A 7,247-nucleotide genomic window follows, 5' to 3' on the forward strand; every position below is an offset into this window, starting at 1 on the left:
GGGAAGATCCCACTGTACCTGGAGCAGACGTCGGCTAGACTCACTTGGATTTTCCGGGGGGTTCACTTCACTCGAGACGGTTAAAGTGGAGAAACTTGTGCTGGTCTATTCATTAAGAAGGTTTCTGGGGTAACTGTTCCACCTGCCACTTCTGTACTGAATCCGGCGATGTTGGGTTTCATCTCCAACTAGCGTTTTCAGTCCGGAAGGCTACTGTTTGTTCTTGGTTTGACGCCCTAGATTCTTTAGGTGTGTGCTTCAAATTTGTTTGGTTCCTTAGAGACTTTAGGCAGTTTTCTTTGAGATTTTACTTTGTTTGTGTGTGCAGTAGTTAAAAGTCTTTAACTGTGGCTGAATTACCGAGACAGTCCCCTGGATTTCGGGGCAAGTCACCTGAAGTTGTAACCGTGGCCGATTTGTTGAGGAGGTCTCGTAGACTTCGAGGCCAACCTCCCGAAGAGGTTCCGAGTCATTACGAAGGTTTGAAAGTCCTTGTAGCTCCTGAAGGCAGTAAAGTAGGGTCACCTGAAGAAGGAGAGTCTTCCTTGGTAGTCCATCCGGTTTACCAAAGTCTAGAAATAGGCTATAATCCTGAAGCTGTTACAGTTTCCGAGCTTGCTGGTAGTTTTTCATCTACTAGTGACATAGGTGAGGAACCTGAAATATCTGAACCTGTTACTCCGACTTCTAGTGCTCCAGATTCACCTAGGGTAGAAAGAGTCATTACCGAAAATCTTCCTTCTAGTTTGATCGCTATTGAAGAACTTGCTCCAGAAGAAGATATAGGCGTCCCTATCTCTGAACATCAACCTACTATTGATCTAAGGGAGCGTGAATCCATTTTTTATAGTCCTCCTAGAAGTACTACTTGGTATCTTTCGTTAACTAATTATTTAGACAACTCAGGGTCAAGTTTTTCTCCACCTCGTACTCCTTTTCCACCTAGAGGTATTTATACTCTTGTAAATATGTCTGGCCAGTCGTCCATGTTCACTCAATCGCCTGAATCATTTTTGTACGGCGGTCCTTCTGTTCCTACTGGGTATCAGTCACTTGCTGGTACTTTTGCGGGAGCATCTCCTCAACCCATTGAACATCGGTTATTAGCTGGAAACAATGGTAATAAGTCGTTGGGCGTAGGAGACATCTATATGATGTCAGGTTCAACTCCTAGTTCTCAACCTCAAGGTGCGTAGTTACCGCCTGGGGGGCAACCTCAAGTAACGCCTGGGGGGCAACCTCATGGTACACAAATTGCGTCTGGGGGGAAACCTCAAGGACAGTATATACCTGTGGTACAATACATTCCTCAAGGTCAACCGCAGCCTTAATATGTACCCCAAGGTCAACCCCAGTATCAGTACTTGCCTCAAGGGTATCAACCCCATGGTTAGTACTCGAGTCAAGGTCAACCCCAGTATCAGTACGTGCCTCAAGGGTATCAACCCCAAGGTCAGTACTCGACTCAAGGTTATCTACCACCTCAAGGTCAAGCTTATGTTCAAAGTATAGGAAATGTACCTGTCAATTATAAATCCTACCCTCAACCTGGTTATGGATCTCAGTATCCTCAACCTGTTACGGGTCAATACCCCGGAATGATAGTGTGGGATCCATCACAAGGTCAACAGGTGTTGCAACCAACTATACAGTTGTTACCTCAAACTGGACAACCCGTAGTTTCTGGTTCACCCCAGCAACCGCAACCTGTCCAGTCAAATATTCAAACTTCTCTAACTTCGGTAGTTACTCAGTCGCCAATTGCACCTAGTACTCCATCTCAAACGACTGCTGCAACTACCACAACATCCACCGCACTTACTTCTGGAGTATCGACAGCTCTGGTTTCAACTGTCTCTGCGACCACTCCTCAGACATCTTTACCGTTGTCCGGATCTACGATTCAAACCACGGTTCAGATGCCTGTAGGGCAGCCTGGTTTAAGTACTGTTGTAACGAGTCAACCTCAATTCACTTATCAACAGTACCAGGGACAGTACCAATTTGGTCCTGCTGTCCAACAACCGGTTTACCAGTATCAACCGTATCCTGGGTATACTTATCAACAACCTCAACAACCCCAGTACGGTCCGGTTAATCCTGGTTTTCCAGGAGGATATAATATCCCGAACGTGATTCCTATTCCAAGTTATCCTGGATATCCTCCTCCTGGAACTAGTATTGTGACCCAAAGTTTTAGAGATCCTAACCGGCAATTACCATTTATCGCAACTTTGGATTTACCCGACTTGACGCGCCTAACGAACGATCCAATCAATTATCTTCCGTTTTGGCCGCCAATGCCAAATAAGTTGCCCAATGATATACCCAAGTTCGAAGGTAAGTCTGGAGAGGATCCGTCAAATCATGTGATGACTTACCACCTCTGGTGTGCCTCAAATTCCATCTCAGATGATTCCATCCGCTTACATCTTTTCCAGCGTACGCTCATTGGTCTCGCGGCCAAGTGGTACATTGAGTTACCACGGTCCTCTTTTTATAATTTCAGCCAGTTAGCTACCTCGTTCGTAACTCATTTTCAGTTGCCGGTCAGATATGATAATGGTACTGAGTTATTAACTTCATTAAAACAATCGACGTCCACTTATATTTCCGATCATATTCATGAATGGAGACATCGAAGACGTTTAGTGAAAGTTTTTATCCCGGACCAAATCTTAGCTGAATGGTTTGCTAAATCATTATTACCGAAGATTACTGAAGACGTAGCTAAGGCCAGAGTAGTTACTGAGGAGCAAGTCATTGCTCAAGCCCAATACCTTGACTTAGTTTACACTCAGTCGGGTACGTTGCACGAGAAGATCCCAGATCTTCCTAAGTCGAATCAAATCGCTGCTACTCCTTTGGGGTCTCATGCTGCTGATGGCATGATTGGTATGGTGAATACTAAAAGTAAGAAGAAATCCTCAAAGAATTCTTCTCCAATAATAACCTTACCAGACTCCCCGACAGGAGAATCTTCTCCTGAAATTACCGCCGACGTTCACGCTGTAGAGTCATCTACGGCTAAATCAAAAAACGGTGGTAAGAAGAAAGGCAAGAAGAAGGAAAAAGCAGACAAGGCTCCAAAGGAGAAAAAAGAGAAGTCGGAATCTAACGATGAGAAGCGCAAACCTCGCTATCCTTGTCTAATTTGTGAAGAAGATCATTTCACAAGAGATTGCCCTCATCGGGTGGAGGTTGTGAAAATCGTTAAAGGTTCCCCAACTCCTGCTATTTTGAAAGATCCATTTCCAAAGCAGGAGAGTAAAATGATAGGTTCTTCCTCGAGTGCCAGTGAAGAACCCATATTGATGATGTCTCATGTACGGATTGCGACTCGATCGCAAGATTACGATAGTAAGAGTCCTGTTGATGGCAAAGAAGCAGAATCTTCTCATTCTAATCCATCAACCTCAGCTCCCGGTTCCGATCCACTACAGATTGAGAAACCTAACCCAGACTTAGTAATCAAACCACCCGCCAAGGGTATACTTCGAAAGTCTGATTTCAATCCACATGCGAGAGCAGCTCAGAATTATAACATTGTTGAGGACTTAGCTGTTTCACCCTCAGCAATGTCGGCTTTGGAAGTGCTGCAATCATGCCCAGCACAACGAAAATTACTTTTGTCGGCTATGGGAGCTGTTGATATTCAGGACCTGAACCTGATAATATTTGATCTAGAAAATAGTACACCGTGTCTCCCTCATCAGATGGCTTTCCAGATTCCAGTGATAGTCAAAAACAGGCCTATTCATCGGACTGTAATTGATGAAGGAGCTTCTACGTGTATTATGTCGATTCAGTGTTGGAGATCGCTTGGTTCTCCTTCACTGAACCAATCCCTGACGATTCTTAAGGCCTTTGATGGCCGTGGGTTCCATCCGTTTGGCATTCTATAGGATTTGCCTATAGGGGTTGAAGTAAAAACCGTTAGTCTGGATGTGGAGGTGGTTGATGCCCCTCTAGACTACAACTTTCTTTTGGGTCGCAGTTGGTCTTATGCTATGACAGTGGTCGTGTCATCGGTCTTCAGAGTTATAAAGTTTCCACACAATGGCAAGATCGTGACAATAGACCAGCTGGCTTACTTTTCATCCAACCCAGCCTCTTCAGAGAGTATCCAGCATGTCAATAAAATGACTATCCCTTATAAGGATGTTGGTGTAGGATTAGTTAAAGATTCTGGTTTACTGGGAACTTTTCCTTTCCCTCCACTCAACACAGACCCTTCATTTGCTTTCATTCATATGATTACTTCAGACACTATTATTTACGATGATCCTTGGATTGTCCCATCTGAATCTGAGATAGACTCATTCGGTGATGCTATGCCTTTGAGTCCATATGAAATTGCTTATGAAGCCGTGCAGTCTTTTACCGACTCACGTTCAACCCAAATTGACCAAATGAATGTGGTCCGTGAGGAATCACTTTTTACATCAACCTCAGAACAGATAGTGTTTCCTGAAGTCATGTCATCTGACGAACAACTTCGCGAAATCCTAAGTGTAGACGATCTACCATGGGAAGATCTCTATCATAGATCTTCGTTTTTACCTGAGGGTGATGACTTTGAAAATGATTTTTCATCAATCTTTACAGCTGAATATGTCAAGGACGCTCAGAATCCCATGAAACATCCTGATTCAGAGTTGAATTTGGGGAACATTTCCCAAACTATCACCATTGACATTTCAGTCAAAACTGGAATTATTGAGAACATTCATATAGGTGCCTCGTGTACAGATGACGAAATTCAAACATACAAGGCACTATTTCAAGAATTCCGCGACGTGTTTGCCTGGTCCTATGAGGAAATGCCAGGAATTGATCCCTCCATTGTTTTTCATGAGATTAAGACCTACCCGGACGCTAAACCCGTTCGGCAACGTCTGCATCAGATACACCCTAGGAAAGCGGCTGCAATTAAAGCAGAAGTGGAGAAGTTGTTGAAAGCAGGTTTCATTTATCCGATCCTGTTAAAGGATTGGGTATCGAATATGGTTCCATTTAACAAGAAACAAGGAACAATAAGAATATGCATCGACTATAGGGATATAAATCATGCTTGTCCAAAAGACAACTATCCCACGCCCTATATCGATCAAATAATTGATGATTGTGCCGACAGTGAAATATTTTCCTTTATGGACGGTTTTTCCAGTTACAACCAAATCAGTATTCTACCTGCCGATCAACCAAAAACGGCTTTCATTTGTCCTTGGGGGACATTTTCTTACTACAAGTTACCTTTTGGACTTAAGAATGCCAGAGCCGCTTTCCAACAGGCAATGTCTTATGCGTTTCATGACATCAAACACATTGTGCAACCGTACCTCGATGATTTGCCTGCTCATTCTTTACATCGAGCTGATCACCTTGTCCACTTACGAGCTATTTTTCTGAGGTGTCGGCATTATCCAATTCTGTTGAACCCACACAAATGTGTCTTCTGCATAGAAGTGGGACAATTGCTAGGATTTGTTGTTTCAAAAGCCGGTATCTGCGTCGATCCCTCGAAGGTAGAATCTATCATCAAATTGCCTCCCCTTCGAGCCTACGCCAACTCCAAAGTTTGCAAAGGAAAGCAAACTTTTTACGTCGATTCATTCCTAACTACGCCGAGGTTACCAAGGGTTTCACCCGGTTGTTGAAACAAAATGCTCAATTCTCTTGGGATGAGATAGCTCAGAAGTCTTTTGATACACTTAAGCACGCGTTGACCCATGCACCGTTGCTGCATGCTCCCAACTACAACCAGGATTACTTTTTGTATCTCGCCGCTTCCCACTCCACCATTGGAATGGTCTTAGTTCAGGAAGACGAATTCGGAACGGAACATGTGATATATTATCTTAGTCGGACTTTAAATCCAACCGAGCTAAAGTACTCGCATGTGGAAAAGTTGGCACTAGCAGCCGTTCAAGTTGTCCAGCGTTTTCGTCACTACATTCTTCTCCGTAAAACTACAGTGATTTCGGATTGCAACCCTATGATCTATATTCTGACTAAACAATTGCTAGGGGGCAAGTACTCCAAATGGATCGTTATCCTGCAGGAGTTCGATTTGGAGTTCGAGAAATCCAAGTCTAAGAAATCCTTAGTATTTGCCGAGTTAATGTGTGATTTCCCGCGTGCTGACACGGAAACGGTGGCAGAGGAGCCCATTGCGAACGACTCTTTGTTTCTTATCAGCACTTTAGATCCGTGGTATGGGGATATAATCGTCTATCTCCAGACCCAATCCTTTCGGCCCGAAATCTCAAAGTCGGAGCGTCGGAAAATTCGATTCCAGTCCCAACAATACAAAATCATTGGAGATACTCTTTATCGTCATGGGGCGGATTTGATTTTTCGACGTTTCTTAACTCATGAAGAAGCTGAAAGGGTTTTGAATGACTGTCACTCTGGAGCGTGTGGCGGTCATATGTCTGGGTATGCCACAGCCCAAAAGATATTGCGCGCTGGCTATTTCTGGCCGTCCTTGTTTAAAGACTGTATTATTGCGGTCCGAAAATGCCACAACTGCCAAGTGTTTGATCGCAAGATGCGCGCGCCACCTGCTCCTCTCCACCCTATAATTGCCGTTGGTCCTTTCGCCAAATGGGGTATCGACTTTATTACTTGTAACCCTCACTCGGCCGGGGGGCATGCGTATATCATCCTTACGGTTGATTATTTTACTAAGTGGGCTGAGGCGATGCCTACATTCGAGGCAGACGGCAGGACAGCAGCAATTTTCATATTCAATCACATTATTGCTAGGTTTGGTGTCCCACAAGCAATAATCACTGACCATGGGCGCCATTTTCGAAACATTATGATGACAGAACTTACAGGCCAGCTTGGTTTACGTCATGATACTTCTACTCCTTATTATCCCCAAGCAAACGGTCTGGTTGAGTCTATCAACAATATTCTAGTTATCATGATCCAATGGATCATTGGTATTCATCAGTCGAATTGGCACAACATGTTATTTTCAGCGCTTTGGGCATACCGAGCCTCAGTGAAAACATCAACAGGGTTCACTCCTTTCCAACTAGTTTATGGTTTGGAAGCCGTGCTGCCCATTGAGTGCGAAATCCCGTCACTGCAAATGGCCATCGAATTACTCCCAGCTACTTCCGAAGAGGAGAAGCATCTGTTATACTTAGCTAAATTAGATGAGACTCGACGTGAAGCTGCTTTAGCAATCGAGACTCACGCAAAACGAATGAAAGCTCAGTATGACCGAAATG

Source organism: Pinus tabuliformis, chromosome 1_2 (assembly GCF_031772625.1).
Source record: "Pinus tabuliformis cultivar Carrire ecotype Pingquan chromosome 1_2, CPIR1, whole genome shotgun sequence".
Lineage (NCBI taxonomy): Eukaryota > Viridiplantae > Streptophyta > Pinopsida > Pinales > Pinaceae > Pinus > Pinus tabuliformis.